At 39.3% G+C, this 20585-nt stretch overlaps 1 protein-coding gene across 16 annotated transcripts in view; it reads right to left on the reverse strand.

The window, feature by feature from the left end:
* SEMA6A (semaphorin 6A) overlaps positions 1 to 20585 on the reverse strand; it is a 133073-nt gene that overhangs the window by 85150 nt on the left and 27338 nt on the right. For 6 of the 16 annotated variants that reach the window (XM_042854654.2, XM_065550358.1, XM_065550355.1 and 3 more), the window contains exon 2: positions 8820 to 8928. The exons of the other annotated variants lie outside the window; for them this stretch is intronic. The gene's annotated coding sequence lies outside the window, so the exon portion shown is untranslated. The remainder of the gene's footprint in view (positions 1 to 8819; positions 8929 to 20585) is intronic. 16 annotated transcript variants of the gene reach the window in all.

Raw genomic sequence — 20585 nt, forward strand, 5'->3', positions numbered from 1 at the left:
CATTAAAGAACAAAGACAGTGGCCAAATTATTCCTCTTCCTTACCACCAGAAACACACAGCAACAGATCTAACTTTAGAACAGCTTGTTCAGTCATCACAATGATCTCTTTATTATTTTAAATACACCTCATTTGTTTGAGATAAAAATAGCTCTATTTGTTGTTTGTGGGCTTCAATAAACCACTGTCAAGATTTTTAACTGATGTAAGAGCTAAACGTAACACTGCCTTTTTACAAGAAAGAACACCATCTCTAATATAGTCTTTGCTGTTTAATCACAGCAACCTTAATAGAAAACAGATACACTACCAGCAACACCATTAGTCTTCCCGACCCTAACTTTGCCTGGGAAATATCAGTGCTAGTCAATAGACCTTCTATTCTCTCTTTCAGCATATGGAATAAAAATTACACTGTAGCCTGTGATCCACAGGTATAGAGAGAATGAAATGTGTTCTTCCTTTTTTTTATTATCGATAACAACAAAGGTGAAACATGAAACCATATATGTTTTCACAACAGTATTGCCAATTGCCACTGATTAAAAGTTTGACAAAGCCCTGCAGACATCGTCTGAGCTGCTACACGTCTGCAGTAAACATAACATCAAGATCAGGCAGTAATCCTAAAATAATCCCTCTAGTGCATTAAACTCTTCAGGTCAGATTCCCTCAGTTGCTTAGCATATGTCTCCTTTCATTATTATGGGTGCATATTTAAATAGAGTCCAGTCTTTTCTTCAATCTCCTCCCCCATCCAGGAAAACAAAAAGGTAATTTACAGTGGATTTATGTCTGCACAACAGATCTAATCATATGAAGAGCACAGCATTATTCTAGACCAAAATTAGGATCCCACATAACATATCATTGTGTTTTAGAGCGGCTGATTGCTGCTTAACATAATCATAAATAAATATTTTTTATTTTGCATATTTGTTTAAAGTTCAAAACTAAACTCAAGAAATGAAATATTATCTTTTGATTTGTGGTATTTGGCTGCTTTAAGACACTCATTTTATTTGTTTGAAATGGAAATGTCCATCTTTTTTTAATTTCCCGAAACAGCAGAGAACACATTTAAGTTCAACTGTTGAGTAATCAGAGCACATCACCTAGCTTTTGTGCAATTACCGATATGTAACGTTGGCCACATTAATGCAATTTACTCAGAAAAAAGAGTCACTAACCTGGCTTGATTTACATTCAGTAGAATAACAACTTTCTACAGTATATGTTTCAAAAGGTACTAATCAACTTTAGCTCAAAAGTGACTGAAGCTCCACAGTCCAAAAAATATGGATCAAATTTACTGTAACCATCCCACAATGCTAATCAATTTTAAAAATTTAAATCATGGCTTGATTAAACCGATCACTTGTGCCATGCCCCCATGAAAGTGCATTACTTCCACAGCAACAATGGCAACTTTAAGAGAATCCAGTACCCATTATATACCAGAATAGTCTAGTCCAGGATTTAGGCCAAATTTCAAGATCATAGTCTATGAAAGGTTGCTCAATGAAATACAGCAACATTCCACTCAGGCAAGAAGACTTTTATAAATGTACATCACAACTTGTGAAGGAGAATGAGAAGGTAAAGGTAAGACTTTCCCCCGGAAAGCAACCAATTCATAATGAGAATTTATGTATGTCCCTGACAGATAAAAACTGCAGGTAAGCAAAGAGTTCTTGAAGACTTGTGTTTATACATTTATTCCCTTATTTGTTTATGAAATCAATTATCTTTGATTTTTTTCCACCTTTCAGAATGGCAAGAGGGAGATTGCTGCAAAAATGAGTAACGGCCAAAAAACAGATGTAATCCCTAAGGCAAATTTTAAAGCACCTTGTAGGTAAGCATAAGTTGATGGTGATAACAAAACTGAGAGCACTACAGCAAGAATGAGACTGGAATGTTGCCTCCACCATTCCACACACACTTTATCTCATGTGCTCACATATCAAGGTAATGGGCATGTAAAATTTAGATAGATTGTCTTGATCTCTATTTGTCTTTAATTATTTCTTTTTACTGGTAATTTGTGGAATCATATACTTTTCAGATCTTTTCGTTAGTGTGTATGGCCTTAAAGAAACAAACAAAAACCCTAAAGGATTCTGGACATCTATCTAGTTTTGCTTTTCCAAAATGGGATGATCCCCAGGCTTGCAGTTACCAATCATCCAGTTCATGCAGTCTGCTGGTAATTGCTAGTTGCAAGTGGCAGTCTCTGAGCTCTACTGTGCCTGGATTTATGCCCAGAAAATTACCAAATTATACATCATCTATAATCTTAACAGTTTATGGAGAGGTTGATACAAGAAAAAATCCTACCCTCGAGAATTTTTTTGTGGAAAAAGGATCACTCATGACAACATGGCATATTTTTCATCCATAGCTTAATTTCACCTACTTTGGTAATATGAAAAAAGTCAATGAAAGGAGCCAATAACTATATTAAATGATCCTACTTCCAGGATGCTCTTAAGACAAACGCTTATTGTCTGCTATACTGGACTCAAGGTTAATTACTGTAATCTAATTTATCTTAGGAAAATGTTATATGCAGATATCACCAATTAACCCCTAAATATAAAATCACAATTTCTTTAATTAATAGAACATGCACAATCACTCTCATTACCAAGAGACCACTATCAAGAGGAAATGTGAAATTATCCCATGTGAAGGGATTTGAAAAGCAGGCACAAAACTGAGATACTGATGGTCAGACAAAGAGGTGGTAATTCAGGAAGAGCTCAGACATTGCACCAAAGAGGCACACTACATTTCTATGCAGGCATACATTCAGCACTGGTCTACACTACAAACTTATGTCAGGATAACTACCTCGCTCACGGGTATGGACCTAATCCCTGGTGTAGACAGCACTATGTTGAGGGGAGGACTTCTCTCGTTGACATAACTACCACCTCTCGGGAAGGCAGAGTATATCTATGTTGATGAGAAAAGCTCTTCTGTAGGCATAGATAATGTCTTCACTAAGCGCTACAGTGGCACAGCTGCACCGCTGCAGCCCTGTTAATATAGACATGCCCTCACCCATTTACTCTAGAGTACAAGCATCCATATGCATTCGTTCACACCTGTTTCTTGGGGGGTTAAGAATAGTGTAGAAAGGGAGTCAGAGCGACTCTGATAGCTTCCTAGAGTGCAAGTTACAAGAGTAATAACTCTGTTATTATGTACTTTACATCTTTGGAAAGGTTGAGGAAAAGATCCAGTCCAGTGCAGTGAGAGAAAAGGGGTCTACAGAGTATGAATGCATGAACTGAAATGATGGGTTAGCTTCCTTGTCAACAGGGGAAACCTCTAATCCAGTCTCTGGATAACTAGTAGAACAAAGCAAAGTCATTCTCCTCTCCTGCAAGAAATATTCGCTGCCCTTTCAATAACCTATACAGGGTCTTTGCAAAGGAAATAAAGAATGTCACATGGATGAGTCAGCAGTCTGTTTCCAGGTAGCATGCTAGGACAGGCTAAACTATTCAGCCCACCACCATAACAGTAAGACAAAAAGATTTCTATATCATTGATGGTTTCTACAGTTATTTTAGGAATGATTGACTGCACTCGTGTTCCAACAAACAATAATGAGATATACTGGAGAGGAAAAAACTTCAACGGCTCAGACACACAATTAAATCTGATGCTGAAAACATTATTACAAGTATTCTAGCTAATTTTGTAGAGTTAAAAAAATGCATACAGCACCAGACATCGGCACTCTGCCAAGCTATGAAATTTATACCCACCAACTCACTGCCAGGATAGGTCACTAACTTTAGGGATTGATGTACATTTGGATCATATACAATTGTTTGGTTTGGCTGTAATTGAAAAGTAGATGACCGGAGAGTTTTCCTCCTCCCCAACCACAAACTTCGCTCTTCGAAGGGGAGGAGGGGTGCATGAAAAGAAAAATTCATGAACATTTGTGATCTCTCTAGCATGGCTGTGTATTTTCCTGGCTTGAATTAATACTTCATGAATTGCCCGAGAAAAGTATAATTCCTGTGTAGGAACAGGAACATTGTAGCTGCTGCTCTGTTGTTTCTCCCTCTGCACCTCGGCTGGTTATGTAATCTATATCAAGTATGGCAGAGAACGATTTCCTATGACTTTTGATGGGCCTCAATAACCTGGATGTTCAATTGGTCAGTTGCCAGTGTTTGTTGATCTACAGCCAAGACAAGAATCTCTGCCAGCAGAGAGAGAACAGATTTTTTTTAAAAGCACAAAAGGAATTAGATCAGATACTCAAATAGCTTTTTAATGAGACTGCAGCCTGTATGCGTATACTGTGGTAACCTGAAAAGCCTGGAGAGATCTTTGCTGGCATGATGGTTTCATGTTCTTGCCACAGACTCAGTCCTCCAGCCCTTTCTCATGTGAATAAGACCATTGGCATCTATAGGAATACTCACATGAGTACGAGAGGAAGGACTGAGTCTTATGTTTTTGCATTACTTTAGAGCAATGATTCTTTGGCTTGCTAGAGAAATGCCAAATACCAGTTACAAATAAAGGACCTGGACCTGCTTCTGTTGAAATCAGTGGAAATTTTGACATTGACGTCCATGGGATTAAGCATCCACAACTCCCACTGGCTTCAGCAGAAGTCGTAGGTGCTCAGCAGGTCTGAGCATTTGGCTCATGGAATGGATGATTTTGCAATACCTCTTTCATAAATCCCATCGGAATCAACTACCTTCTCCTGGCCTTGTACAGCTTTATTGACCAATGTCCTGACTCCCATTCTCTCTGCTGAAATGAAGAAAGGCACATATTGCAGTTCAGCTGCCCATGAAATATAACAGAATTCTCCCTTCTAACCAGCCTTCAGAGTTTCTGATGTCCTGAACAACAGGATCAATATCACCTATGTGATGGTATATAGTTGCTCAGTTCAGAGGCTTTCAACTCTAAATGCAGCACAGCCAACACATTATTCACAAGAGTTTAAGATTCACACCAAAAGAGGTGTGTGTGTGCATATGTACAAATTCTAGGACACAGTATCCCCTATAGAACAGATTTTCAGAGGTCCTTTCTCTCAGATATGAGATTAAGATAGTGTGAAGGGCCAGCATTATTTTCTTTCCTGCAGTTTTTGTGTGTGTTCACCAGTTCTGTTAGAAAAAATATTTTTAATTAAAAACCTTATTGTCTAAATCTCTTGTTCTGGAAGTGTTGAGCATCTCTACTCCTGATCTCTACACTTTGCTCCTATCTCCTGACCGTCAGGAGTGACTTTTCATGGATATCCATCACAGAGCTGAATCAGTCAATGAAGCAGCTGCAGAATGACATAATACTCGTAAATAGTTGTGGAAAGCAAATTTTGAATTCATTTTTGAAAACATTCCCACCAGGAACTTGATTGTAAGAGTTAGGCTCATCCCAGAAAGACCACCACTTGGCCAATCACAGCTAAGCAACACAGCTAAAAGAATCATCCACAGAATAAATGAAATTGCAAAATATTTTGATGAATTATTTTGAATAACAAATACATTTTTAAAAACTTGAATCTACAAATAGAAAAAGGGTTGAAATTCACCCAGTACTTCATTATCACCTCTGCTTAGGACCTGAGTTCACCTGCAACCTCAGGATCCAAGCACTCTGCTCCTCATTCCAGCCCTAGAACTGAGCGTGTTTCCCTCAGCAAGCAAGTGCGCACCTTTCACTAAGGTTCTGGGCAAGCTACCTCCTCCCATAGAAGCTGAGTACAGCAACTTGAATGGAATCTGGAAGGATGAGCAAGGGTTGCAGGAGAGAAGTATTTGGAAAAGGCTCCAGGAAGTCAGAGTTTGCACACAGTTAGGAAGACGAAGCTGCAAGTGGAGCAGCCATAAATGGCTTTAATAAACAGCCAGTTCAGTTTAATAAGAATGGAATCTTCTAAAGTAATTACTGAGTACATGAGGAAAACACTGAGCATAAACCCCAAAAGCTCCCCACAGTCTTCTGTCCATCACCAGAGCTAGATATAAGGATGACTCCCTCACCTACAAAAGCTAAGAATGCTGCCTCCCTTACACTAGGCACTGAATACCCCGCCACCTTACACCCACACACCTCTTGATGTTCCGAGCTCTTCCAACCTCTCCCAAGAGTTGATATATCCAAATTGTCTTGTCTGCCTATTTAGACTGCAAGTTCTGAGGGACGGAGACAGTCTCTTCCCCTGCCTTTCGGACACTGCCAAGTACGCTGTCAGTGCTTCAAATAACCAGGATGCTCTGGATGGCCAGAAAATGGTCTTATTTTATTTCACAATGCTGGAACGTACTTTTTTATTTGTGTTTGTGTAAATCAGGACTGTAACATTCACTTAGTGGAAAACACTGGTAGGTTTTGCAGAAGAGGTGTGTTTTAAGGAGAGACTGCAATGGAAAGATGTGGTTAGCTTTTGTACTGGGGTGGGAGGGAGTTCTGTATAGGAAGCTGCCTTCACCTTTCTGGGAGCTGAGTGCGCTTCCTCCCCTCACCTCTTTCTTCCCCACAGAATGAAGTTCACTGCCTGCTCCCTCATGGAACTGGGCAACTTTCCTCCCCTTCCCCTTGGAGTGGAATGTGCTGTTTCTCTCTCCTGGGAACAGCAGAGTAGTATGAGGCCCTCCTGCTACAGGAGAGAGGGGCAGTACCCCAGCAGCATTCTGCCTGACTGGATATGCAAATGGTGACAAAAATCTAATTTGTAACATTTTCCACTTCAGTTTCTTCAAGTCACAGTCTTTGTTTGATTGTTATGCATGTTTAGAAATGAACAGAATTAATCATATCAGAAAAAATGCTGGCCTAATATAAGCCGTATAGTGCAGCTTAAAAAATGCAAATATTTGCCAGTATTCTCCTTCTCTCTGGATTTTTTTTTAAACAGGATTTATTATCACTTTTTTAAAAAAATACATAGAGCCATATTAAACCTTTCATTTCTAATATGCTGCTTTCAAGGTATTTCTAATGTAAACACAGACAAAAGGTATGTTCTCCTTTATGACAGGCCTGAAATAAAGCAGCCCTAATTAGAAAAACCAGATGCTACTTAAGAGTTAAGGCAGTGTGACTGCTGGGATAGGAAACCTATCCCCTCAGCTTATCCAACAACAGCCTCCCCCCTCCCTGGCTCATCCTCTCTCTTTGACTCCGGTGACCTATACATTAGAAATTTGATTACTGATTTGCTTCTAACCAACCGCACACCATTACCAATGTCCTAAAAGGCTTTAGTGACACTGTGCCAGCTGAAGGAAAGATTGCAGTATGAGGCCCTGTTCACACCAGTGCTTGTAACTGGGTTTGGAACCATTTTCACACATAAAGTGATGGTTGTAACCCAATTTGTGTCTACCATACATACAAATTACAAACCTTGTGCAACATCCCAGTGCTAGAATACTGCTGGGGATTAATCTGTGCCCTGGGATCAACCAGACTGCTTAATTGGAGAAAAATATAAATAAATAGCCTTGGCCACACCGGACCAAACCATCCAATTGTTATTTATATATCTCCCGAAAGTGTGGTAGAGGTCTACAAAGCATAAGAAAACAGGTTCCTGCCCTGTAAAGCTTACAATTCATATACACAGACAAAGAGGATAAGAGGTGAAATACAAGATTTTTTTTTCACTTAAGCATGTTGAAAGTGGTCCTCACTTGCAGTTCTGATGGTTTAAACCAGGCAGTTTTATTTAGTCATTTTGATTTTTAAATCGCCAGTTTTAACCCTGAGCCATGCCTTGCCACCCACGGCCAACACTCTGACAATTATATAAAACTACTGTTCCTCAGTCCTGTAACAAGGCCTTCAAAACCCTCAGTATGCACATGGAAATATGCACCAAAAAAGACGAGTTATTGCTAGCACAGTTTGTGTTCCAGCAGGGACATGGCTTGAAAGTACAGTTTCCAGTTCAAGAAGCACAAACATGATGATTCATCTCTCTGGTAACAGTCAACTCATAATCATGTTTTTGTTTTGTGTTTTCCTCATTACTGAATGGTCACTCAGAGCTGCACTTTTTAGGTGCATTGACAAGAGCTACATAAATACCAAGAGGACTGCTGTGAGATCTTTATCCTGAAAAGTTGCCATCAAAAATAGAGCAACAATTGGATAAACAATGAAATCATTATTAGAGAAGCTGGAACAGGTTTAGAAACCTTTGAAGATGGGTTAAATAGCTGAACCCCATCCTTGATCCAATAACTATGGAAGTGCTTTCCAGACATAGTTTTAAATCCAACACAACAGTTTTCGTTTGTCATGTAAAATGAATTGTAATTAATGGTTTCTGGCACCTGTATTTAACAAGGATATGCCAGTGATCACTACAAATTCACAGTTAAAAACAAAACTCAGAAACAACTCCTTTAGATAAGATTAAGATTTAACATACAAACAATTACTAGCTGATCCAACTAATGGAATAAGGTTTCACTCAGGAGTCATTAATTTTTTAAGCCTCAGTTCTAGCAATGATGAAAAGGATGATACTAAATATTGTAATGATTTTTTTTAAAAGTCAGATTACAAAAAGATGGTATGCTGACGACCAGGGGAAAGAAAGAAAACATTGCAGCACATTACAGCTTTCTGTTAAAGTAACAGCTGGTTCTTGTATGATATAAATAGCAGCCACGACTCCTCTAGGATCACATTGTTGTGTGAGTCTATATACAAACGTCACTGATGTCTCTCAGGGACCACTGGAGCTTTCAAGGTCTGTTTGAGCAAACTATTCTAACCCTCAGATCCCCTTCTCTGAAAACAACACTTACCTTCATTTCTAATCTGAGGAGTGGCTAAAGCCTTCAAGCCTTCAAGAACTTAGGCCAGTTCTACAATTTCAACTTTGGTAATGCAATTTCTTCCTTCTAAGTCAGTCCCCTGTAATGAGAAGTGACTAACATTAAGCTTTTCAAAGCTTACTGGTACTTATCTCTGGTTTTTAAAAGCAATGTGGACTTATGAAAGACTAGAGGGTATCTGATTAAAGAAATACGCACATCCATAGGCCTTGCCTTGTGGCCTCCTCCTCCCCATCTCCTTATTTTCCTTGCTAGGAAGATTGACACTACATGAAAATTTGATTCTTGGGTAAGCCGAGTCATGTAAATTAGCTTAATGAAATAGATGACTTTGTGGACGTCCCTTTGATACTGATTAGGCTCAAATATCCACTCAGCTAATGACTAGAGCAATAGTATGATAGCACTTGTGGAAGTGTCACCGCTATACCATTTACAACCCTTTACTCATCACTGGTTCATATCTTATATCCCCCTCGTCATAATCGTAAAAACAGGCAGGCTTCCAAAAGCAAACAGCAGCAGTTAACAGCCTAAGACATGATTGACACTACATAAAAAATCTATGTGTACTTTACTGACAGCCCAGAACTCAACATCTAAAGGAGATGAGCCTTTGCGTCCTCAGCTTTCAAAGCAGATAACCTGCAGGCACTTTGAATGTAATTATACCCATCCTAATAACGATCTGTTCAATGGCTGCCTACTGCTGGTGCCCAGACAGGTTAATCACATTGCGTCCTACTGAAGAGAAAAACCTACCCTCCTTGTCACTTGAAACATGGGACATATTGTGTGAAGGGAACGTTTCAATGAGTTTTCCCTGCATAGGCTGGTGACATTCTTCAAAACTTGAAGGAAATTATAAAATTTGCCAATATAATGCACCGCTTCTGATTATACAAGGACTTTTAATCTACAAGAGTATCATTATTAATGCTGCAATTTAGTCATGGAGGTCACAGAATATGTGACTTCCGAAGACCTCCATGACTTCAGCCAGTGCCGTCTGGTAGCTGCAGGGTCCTGTGCTGCCTGCAGAGGCAGGGAGCTATGGGGTACCCCTGCTGCCCCAGGAGACGGGAGCCCTTCACCGCTTCTGGCAGCCCCAGGTGGCAGGGGGTGCTCCCGCAGCTGGGGGCTGCCAGCGGAGGGGGACCCTGGAGCTCCAAGCCACCCCTGGAGCTCCCAGCCCACCGGCAACTGCCCAGGCTCCCCATTTTGTCATGGATATTTTTAGTAAAAGTCAGGGACATGTCACGGGCTTCCGTGAATTTTTCATTATTGGCCGTGACATGTTCGTGACTTTTACTAAAAATATCTGTGACAAAAACTTAGCCTTATTCATTATTATTCCTGTGTATCTGTTATTCACTGGGCCTCAGCTATGTGCTCAGCACTGTACGAGGGGATGTATTCCCTGCTTCCAGTGAGTTTATCTCATCTAGAATAGCCCAGTTTGGCAGCCATTCCCCATGTGGAACTCCCACTGACTACACTGAGAATTCTCTTGGGAAGCCGTTGCAAAAGCAAGCACTAAGTGATACAAACAATACAGTACAGACTCAGCGATATGGTGGAGTTAATTTGTTTTATGTATACGTAACACTATTAGGAGGGTTAATATTGCTAGGCCTCATGGAAACACCTGTAAAGAGGGGTATGAAAAAGTTGTAGTGGTGAACATCATAGGTGTAGACCCAAGCGGGTGTCACAATGTCAAAAAATCCTCTGCAGACTCTGGCTGCTCCTCTCTTCATGCCACTGTTGCCAGGCTGGTCTGCTCCATAGCAATGCTACTTCACATTGAACATAGTAACTCTTGGGATGCAAGGCAACAGCTGCTCATTCTGCCCCCTGCTGACTGGACAGTAGTCAGACTCCTTGCTTCCTAACAACAGGAAACAAAGGAGTGGGGTGTGCTAATGGAAAGCTCAAGATAATTCCTGCCCTGCTCTGGCAATCTTAGGCCAAAGGAGGCTGGGGTGGGGGAGGGATGAAGCGGGGGAGGAGACAGGTCTGAGAATGGGAAACCAGGAAGGGCGGGGAGTTATTGATAGCATTTCAGGGAATGAGGAAGGGAAGTGTTTGGGGGACATGATCTAGAGTGAAAAAGAAGGGTGGAAGGGAAGTAGGATGGATGAAGGAATGAAAGCTGGAGGGAAATCCCAAAAAGCAAATAGGTGGAAGAAGGATGATTCTGTGGGGCAGGAGGAGAATTGCAAAGAGGGCTAAAAGTGGAGATGATTTTAGAAGGAAGGAAATGAGATCATGGGCAGAGGCAGCAGAAAAGGAAAAGACAAATGAGGGTTCACTGTTAAAAAGAACAAGAGAAAAGTGACCCAACAGGAAAAGAGGGAAATAAAGAAGAAAAACAAGTAAACTGAGGAAAAAACGCCTTCCCCCCAACTTTAAAGTTACTGCTGTCTATTTTATTCATTTTCATTCCAAGCCTTTATTTGGAAGTTGGCTCTCATGGATGTGATATATTATTTTGCTTTTCAAATCTCACCGACCCTTTTAATCTTATATAGGTGTAAGGATAAGAGCAAAGTATTTTGTGTATATTGATACCATGTATATATTAGTGAATGAATGAAGTTGACTTCTAGTGGCTGGTCCACAGAGAGGAAACTGACCCCCTCTCTCTTGCTAGCAGAAGTAGACATTCTCACACTGTAGCATGTAGACTGTAATAGTAGGCTGAGGGGCACACTTCCTTATCATTCTGTGAATATTTGGTTGGTCACTTGCTGCTGGCTCTTCCCCTCTTTTCCTGCTGCTAACTCACACTAAAAGAGCCAAAATAAATTACATACTTCTTTAATCTCACATTTCCACATCAGCAATTACCAAAGTTCCTCAGGGATGTATTTTGATTACATATGAGAGGGGAGGTAGCCTTCAGTTCATGAATCGTAAAAGCGGGTGGTCCTTGAAACAATCACTGTATTCATATGAGGTTCAAACTGAAAAAGTTTGAGAACTGCCATGCTTAAGGAATTCTCTAGCTGTGTGGTTTTAGAGACAAATGGCTTGGATTCTAGTCCCAGCACCCTAGATGGGTTCATGTGTGCACATGGACTTGTTACAGAAGCACCAAAAAAAAGAAAAATTCTTCCTTATGACAAGTATACCTAAAACAGTGCCCGGAAAGAAGAGGATTAAGCAATGGCCCATAAGGAGAGAGAAAGGCTTCCAAGTATCAGGGGCAACATGGAAGAAGGAGCAAGATGAGAGTGGGATAAGGATATAAGTATGAGTTTGGGGAGAAGCCTAGGCAGCAGGAGGGGAATCAGGAAGAAATGAGAGAAAGCAGGAATTTGCACACAAACCCTGACACACATTAACTTAATTTGAATAGATAGTGGGAATCCTTGTTGTTAAATTTAAATAAAATGGACTTCAGTTTTATACAGCTGCAAAGATAAACATGAATCCCCATGTTTCCCCCATAAATCCATTATATAAAATTGTAAATCAGCTCTTCTAAATGCAATGGACAGCAGCCCCAGATATCAATTCAGCTAAGAAAAACACCACCACAAAAAACAAAGAACCCAGAATCTGTTGAACTCTTTTTTGGACCCTGATATTGTATTTTTAAAGAGGTTTGGACTCTTTGTACACAGTTCCTGAGAAAAGGAAAGGACAGTTTAATTTTAAAAAACAGAAACTCTTATAAACGTATAAGGCCCAGTTCAAATTCACATTAGAGTTAATGGAAAGGTTCTCAATGAATTTAGGAGCTGGATCAGTAACACACTCAAAGTTTGGGCATTTTCTGGGGGGGGGGGAAATCAGACAAAACACCACTATTTAAGTTTGAAAAATATCTCCTGAGCATGTAAAATAGTTCTTTGAATTTGGTTTACAGCACACACTAGAATCCATTAGTTCTCACGTTATACATCACATTATGATTGTTAGAGTGCAGACATTAATTTTTCACAGATTTTTCCTAAAATACCATTTTATTTTATTGGGGTTGCTTTTATTGCACAAACTTTTAGCATTTAGTAGTGAAAAGGTCAGGGCTTTAGATGCTACCATAGCATTAGTTGTATGCTGTCACACATTCAAACTACTAGACTGATCCTGCAAATCTGCCATTGAATTTAATGAAGTGAATGGGAGGGTAGCCAGCTAGAGGATGGCAACATGGAGCCCTATGAAATTAGTATTCTGTACCAACTAGAATGATAGTTTGTGTCTTGTTGTAGATTGTATTGTGCACTGTGACTCATAATACACAAATTCAGCCTCGCACTATCCCATGCGACAGGAATGCTCCATTCGTGTATGGGGAAAAGTTGCTGCTTAAAAAAATGTGGCTATTTGCATTACTGAGACAAGAAGGATTTGAGCCCTGGACTGCAATGAGAATTGCACATCTCCCCCAGCACCACCACCACCACCAAAAGCAGGATTTTGTCTATCACCTATATGAGGCTGAAATTATCTCTGAATTTCCTGGGTTTGTAGGTTTAAATCAGCCCCTCAGTGTAATTTTAACACAGTTGTTTGTATTTAATTTTAATTAGGAACAATTGAATCTCCTGTTAACTTGTAAGCAAACAAAGAGACCTCTCCATGAGCACTGGGATTCCTGCTTGGCTGACTTTAAATAGATGAGACTGACCAGATATTGACTGTCGGTTTAGTGAAGAAAGGGACATTGTCCCAGGAATTCACACTCATGGGAACTCAGTCAACACAATGATGTATTGCAAACTGTGAGTGGACTATGACCAATCAAAATCTCACTGTAAGTTTTAGTGATGTGGGCTTAAAACACAAATTGTGACTGCCAATGTGTTGAGAAGACGTCACTGTGAAAAAATCTTGGAGCAAATACTGGCAAACAAGCAAAAAAGTGTAATTTATTTGCAAAGATTTTAAGGTGGAGAAAAAAAAGAAAAGAAAAAGCCTGAACCTTCCAGAGAGTGAACTGGCAAAATCCCAATCCTAGCTCCTCCTGAAAAGCTCAGTGTGCTAGTGTTTCCTTCAGGTACTACATTGTCGACAGCAAGATGTTCTCAGCAGTAAAATAACAGCTGCACAATACAAGCAGCAACTGAATGGTTGAACAGCTTTTTTTACACAGGCATAGTGTGATAAAAACCTGGTGTTCTTTTGTGCACCACAAAGCCTGTACTTTGCTGACTCCAAGTTCAAATCTCACGGGCTATTAGAAGAAGGAAGAAGGACAAAGCATTAACATGCATGAGAAAAAGGAATATGCTTTATTCTGGAAGCCAGACCTGTGCTAAGAGCAGTGTTACATCCTAAATACCAAGCCAGGAGCAGCTTTTATGTCAATTATAAGGCAGTTATTTTGGCATACAGTGATCAAACACTCTGTCACAGTGCCACTCATGCCCATTGTACACAGTGAGGTAAAAATGGAGCATTTTCCTCTGAATGGTTCTGTTTTCCAGCAGAGGTAAGAATAAAGGACACAACGCTGTCATTATATGTTAGCCCTGTGACAGATGAAAAAAAGATTGGATTCCTCCTCCCCACAAAAATCCTAATTCCTTCCCCCCCCCCAAAATAAATCATAGTCATAGAAATTAGAAATGGAAAATTCCTTTTAGATCATTGAGTCCATCCCTGTGCTGATGTCTGACTAGAGGGTATTAACTATGACATAAATTCTGTAATTATTTACACAAACTGTTAATATTTATTACTGGCTCCTGATTATCTGATTTTAACTGAAATAATAATAAGAGAAACAGCATAAGAAGACATCAAGAGGACAATGTGGCAAAAGGCAGGGCAGGGCTGTTAATAGTGGCAACCTAAATGGAACACATTCTGAGGAATTGAAATGCATGAGTTCCTGATTTTACCTTTTCTCAAGTATCTCTGCCTTCATTTCCCCTTTTGTTCTTAATGCACATTTTTTGTTTTCTCTTAAGTGTTTCAAGTCTATGTATTCCTGGTGAAAGATGTCCAGTAGTCCTACAGATTGAACCTTCTATTCATCCAAAGACCAGATATAGTATGGGTAATTTATTTATCATTTTCACTCCATTGTCTTCCAGGAAAAGTGTAGAGTAGCCACTCCTTGCTCCCCTTCCCAGCTCTTCCACTGACTTTCTTTATGACCTTGTGACTCAGTTTATCCATTTGCAAAATTTGTATAATGATAGCTACCTCACAGGGCTGTTAGGGGCTTAATTAATGTCTGTAATGCACTGTAAGATCCTCAAATAAAAGACGCAATACAGTACATGATAATATTATTCCTTGGCAGTCCCCCCCTTTTCCAGTTGGCACAGTTCCCTCTTTTCCCTGCTTCATTTTTAATCTCTCTCAGTCCTGGGGCTACATCTTATTGCTTTGTCTCTAAATTCAGGCTAGAAATCCTTGGCAAATATAATTTCCACTAGCAAAGTTAAGTCAATGTCAGAGTTTTCTGTGTAAACTATAGGAATTAAAACAAGTCATACTGACAGTGACATATAATTTAGTTCTCTTATCCCTGCTGCAATGGTTCTTTATAGAGATCTCTAAAAGAAGGCAAGGTAGCTGAAGGTCAACAACTAGATTTGTTCCCTATATACTCGAGGCTGAATATCCTTATGAACATTTATGCACATTATTCTGGGAGAGAGAAAGCCCAGTCTTTGATGAATGCTTGAATTACATGCTGGCTTTGCTGAGGCAAACTGCTAATTGGCAATAATCAATTCATAATAAAAAATTCTGATTTTGTAGAAATAAAATTAACACCACAATTCTTCTTTCCATCAGTTTTTGGAAACTAAAATGATTAATTTAAGGAAGAAAAGAAAAGATACTTTAAAACTGTACAGTGATTTCTCACCTCTAAAGGTGATGATGGTTCACAGACTTTGAATGGAAAATTATATAATAATAATATAATTGCACACGACTTTGCTGGAAACTCAGGAATACCATGGATAGAGCAAATGATCAATTACTATATGCTGCTGATAATAGTCCACCCACACAACTTTGTCTGTCAATACTGAGCTCACATTATTGTCATTACTGTTCAAATACTGATTCCAGAGCACATATTAATAATTCCAGTGTGCTTAGTCTTACACATGAATGGATATTCAGGGCAGGAGAAAACCCTAAATTCTGCATGCCTCAAAGAAATTTGATCCATGAAGATGTGAAGTCTCATGTTCTAATATATTACATCTTAGTTTGCATCTTTTCTTTCTTGCATTAATCTTCACCTCTAAATTAGTCCCATCTTCCTTCAGTGAGTTATATCATTGCAGCCAGGTCTTATAAAACACACTTCTATTTAAAAAGGGAAGTAACAATTAAAGATGCACAACTGGCTCTTCTTTAGACTAAGAGCACTACAGAACATGCTGAAGGAATGCTAATCAGAAATTCAGAAGTACTGAAGACAATCTCCAGGTTTACAAACATTTGCTTTGTGGTGGTATACTCTTCGTAGCCAACAAACCAAACTACTTGCCTTATTTACACCAACTTGAAGTTTATCATACTAGTCCTGGTAAAGAATACCATCCATGTAATGTTGAGGGTCTTACATGAAGTTTAGCAGATTGAGGTATGCTTTGCAGAAAAATTCCAGACAAAGTTCAATTTAAAGAAAAGATTCTGATCTTAGTTACACCAGGTTTACTCGTACTGACAGAATTACTGATTGGCTTCAATGGAGTTACTCTTGATTTACACCAGTATCATAGCAGAATGAGGTACAGTATTCTTTTTACAAAAATGGAGTTGGTTGCTGCACAGATCATGTAATACTCTAAAACTATAATTAGAAATTACACACTTTTAGCCTTGAAGTCTTTAATAATATGTTTGTCTAATTCAGAGGTGTAGGCCGTTTTCACTGAAATAACTTCCGAAGAGTAATCAGCATTTGTCTTCCTGCCTATCACATTCCTGCTTCTTTTCCATTTTCTCTCTTTAGATCTAAGCATACACTGAAAAGCCCATTTTATAAATGCCCAGGAAGGATGCACAGTTTAAAATGTAAAGATACTTTCTAAGAATCACAACATTAAAATAGGGGCATTTCCCCATTTTATGGAATTTCCAGAGTAGATGGATTTTCACTTTCATTCCTTTGTTTTTGATCTTTATACTATGCTACTTAAAAGGTTTATAGTAACCACAGACACAAGACCCTCCGCCCTTTTCTCTTTCACATTTGTTGTCTCTGCTTGTAATTAATGATCGGCATGTTAAAACAAGCTAATAAACATGAGCTTCCATAAATTAAGACGTTGTGAATGGAGATCAGTTTGTATGTAGGCAGCATTTCTTATGGCTGAAGATCAAAAAAAGTTTTGTAGACAAAACAAAAGGGGAGACATACTTCTCTATTTTTTACTGAAACGTCTTCTAAATTGTCCTTGTTCAAAGGTAATGGAGGTGATGACAGTTTTGACCACGTGCCAGCTGCAACTAGAACACCTTTAAGGTGTAAAAGGACCTGTGCTGGTTTTTGTTTTACTTGGCCAGAGCCCATCAACTGTTTCTCAGATTCATTCCTTCTTAATGTATAGAAAAACTTCCAGTCTTTGGGGATATGGAATGAAACACCCATATAATCTGTAGAAAAACTGAACACGATACAAGAAAGGTGATCTCTCTTTTCCCATTTTTTCACCCTCTTTTCTCCCTTTTTTTTCTTTTTCTCCTTTTTGAGAGATTACTTTCAATCAAAGGATTACCTTCATCGTTACTTCCCCCTGGTTCTTAACTAAACTCAATAGGATAGATTTCCAGCCATTTGCCCATTAAAGTCACTACAAAAATATTATAACTATTATGCAGACTTTCCAACCTGACGACTAGTACATAATGACCTTGCAGATAAACACATCTAGTCTAGAATATTGTCTTTCCAGAATTCCAGCTTTCTGAAAAGAGAATCTGGAGTGAACTTGTGGCCCATGGAAGTCAATGGGAGTTTTGCCATTGACTTCAATGGGGCTAGGATTTCATCCCTGGACTCCTAGGGCCCTATTCTGCTCCTATTTAAGTCAGCAGGAAAATTATCTTTTTTTTAAGATGAACATTGTATTTAGATGCATTTGGCAGATAATTTTTCCACCTGTTTTGGACACAGGTTCATTATCTGATAGTTGCAACTAAACAAAAAGGTTTTAAAAAATTTAACCATGTACAGGACACACATCTGCGGTCCACTGATTCTCTATGATATCCATTCCAAAGAACACTAAAACTAGCATTTTCCACAGCCCCAGTTACAGTAATGAATAAAAATGATTTAATTTTCACAAAGAGCTTTGATAGCAATGACTTGATTTGTACTAGCAGGGGATTCATGTTGATCAAGGTATTATCAACAATACATAAAGGCAGATTTGAGTCTCCTTTGATACAACATTAAATTGCTGAATGTACTTAGGGATGGCTGCATTTGTTTGGGGACAAATGACTACCAGCTGGAATCTCAGCCTAGACACTGAATGAAATCTGAATCTTTCTAAAGATTTGGATAAGTAATTTCTGATGTCATTGTTAGGACCCCCTGGTTACTAGGATAATATCAGTCTCTATCATATGGTGCTCAACAGGTGGAAAAGTCTCTGCTGGGTTGACTGCTATCTCCAGATCTCAGGTAATCCAGGGTTTCCTCAGGAATGCAGTGTGCGGTGTTGTTGGATGCCTATGAATTGGGAAAGCCCTGTAATGCAAGTGACTTGAAGACCCGACCTGCTGAGATGTTGCTGGGGATTTGGGGCAATAATAAAGATAGGAGAGTAAGACTGGGGAGTAGGGAAACAAAAAATGGAAGAAAAAGAAAAACATGGAGGAAAAGGCATAATCAGAATGAAGTTGTAGGGCTGGGAAAATCATTAAGAAAGTTGATTTCATACAAAAGGAGGGAAGAAGCAAGAATCTGGATCTGGATAGTGTAGTTTGGGAGAAAGGAAAGATCAGGTTGAGTTGGGAAGAATGCTAGGGACTTGTCTACATGAATTCACTCGGGAAAGTTGTCACATTAACTAAAGAGATTAATTTAAAGTATATTAGTTAAAGTACATTAAGCTAAAGCAAACTAAGGCCACTTTGCTTCTGAATAAGAGTGTCCACACAGGGCGTTAATGAGTTTTAAATACTGCATTTGAAATTCACACGTTTAGTTAACTCAGCTTAACTTTTCTGAGCGTTCCCTGGTAGACATGTCCTAGGATAAGACATGGAGAAAGGTGGAAGGTCCAGATCACATTCAGATCTCTGAGGGTTTATGGTTTCTGAAAGCCAGATCTTTGAGATTTGACCTTCACTATTTATAGCAAGTTTTTCCACAGTGGTATATGTAGGATTTAACATTCACAGTTGCTTGTGGGGTCTTAAATGATTCTCCTGAGTGCATAGCAAGGTATTAACCCAACTCAGGCCAGGTCTACACTAACCCCCTAATTCGAACTAAGGTACGGAACTTCAGCTACGTGAATAACGTAGCTGAAGTTCGAAGTACCTTAGTTCGAACTTACCTTGGTCCACACTCGGCAGGCAGGCTCCCCCGTCGACTCCGCGGTACTCCTCTCGCCGAGCTGGAGTACCGCAGTCGACGGCGAGCACTTCCGGGTTCGACTTATCGCGTCCAGACTAGACGTGATAAGTCGAATCCAGAAGTTCGATCGCTCGCCGCCGAACTACCGGGTAAGTGTAGCCAAGGCCTCAGTCTCTTGTCCATCATAGAAATTTTCCATGTAAAGCACTACATGTAGTTTGATGCATTTAATCAGTTGAATACCCCATTCATTACTATTGGAAATACTATAAGTAGAAATGTATTTCAAACAAAAGCACAGCATGTTCTGCCCTTGCTACTACTGTTACTTAATATTGACCAAGGCTGCAGCAAAGATAGCAGAACTTTGCCATGAACTAGCCTATTCCTTCTCATGCAAACACATTTCCCTATTCACCTTGCTCCTTGATCACTAGTGGGGATTTATAAACTATTGTTTTACAGTCAGCCATATAATATGACACATCTACACATGCAAGCTGTTTGCTCCCCTTGTTCATTTTATACTGAATTTGTCTTCAACTACAAACTATAGTCACGCACTGAATAAATAAAATAAAGGCCCTTTCCCCAAGTAAGTGTTGTTGAACACTGTGATAAGGATAAAACTAATCCAAACAATAGTCTAATCTAGGCTAATTCTTCTTAGCAAATTCAGTCAGTAAAGTCTACAGTCTCTGTTTACCCTGATAGAATATGGCTCCAGTCATATCAGCTAAGAATTCTATCCTCTATAGTGCAGGTGTTGCGTTCCATAAGGCATGCAAAATGTTGAGGTCTAGTTTAATTAGTTTTCTGACAAAGTTTGGCAGTTTTATATGTTTAAAGTATAATGACTAACAAAAATATAATAATGTTCTACAATTAAAAGGAATTGCAAGGCTAAACAAAGAAACATTTCTAAGCCCCTCCTTGTTTTATGACAAAGAGCTGCTGTGTCATATTCTTTAGGTTTTCATTCTTTGTGGTGTTTTTTGGACTTTGTAAATACCATAGTTTTTCAAACAAGTAACACAAAATGGTTTTCTGGCTCTCATTCTCCAGCATCTTATTTGCTCCATTCCCCCAGAGCAAAACTGACATAAGCCTATCAGATCCAACCACTTGAGGACTCCCTTTGGTAAAGGGATCTTCTGCTGGCATAGATCTGCTACTGTCATGCCTGCACTATTGCCCTCCAAGCCATCAACATA

The sequence above is a fragment of the Chrysemys picta genome, chromosome 6 (genome assembly GCF_011386835.1).
Source record: "Chrysemys picta bellii isolate R12L10 chromosome 6, ASM1138683v2, whole genome shotgun sequence".
In the NCBI taxonomy this organism is placed as follows: Eukaryota; Metazoa; Chordata; order Testudines; family Emydidae; genus Chrysemys; species Chrysemys picta.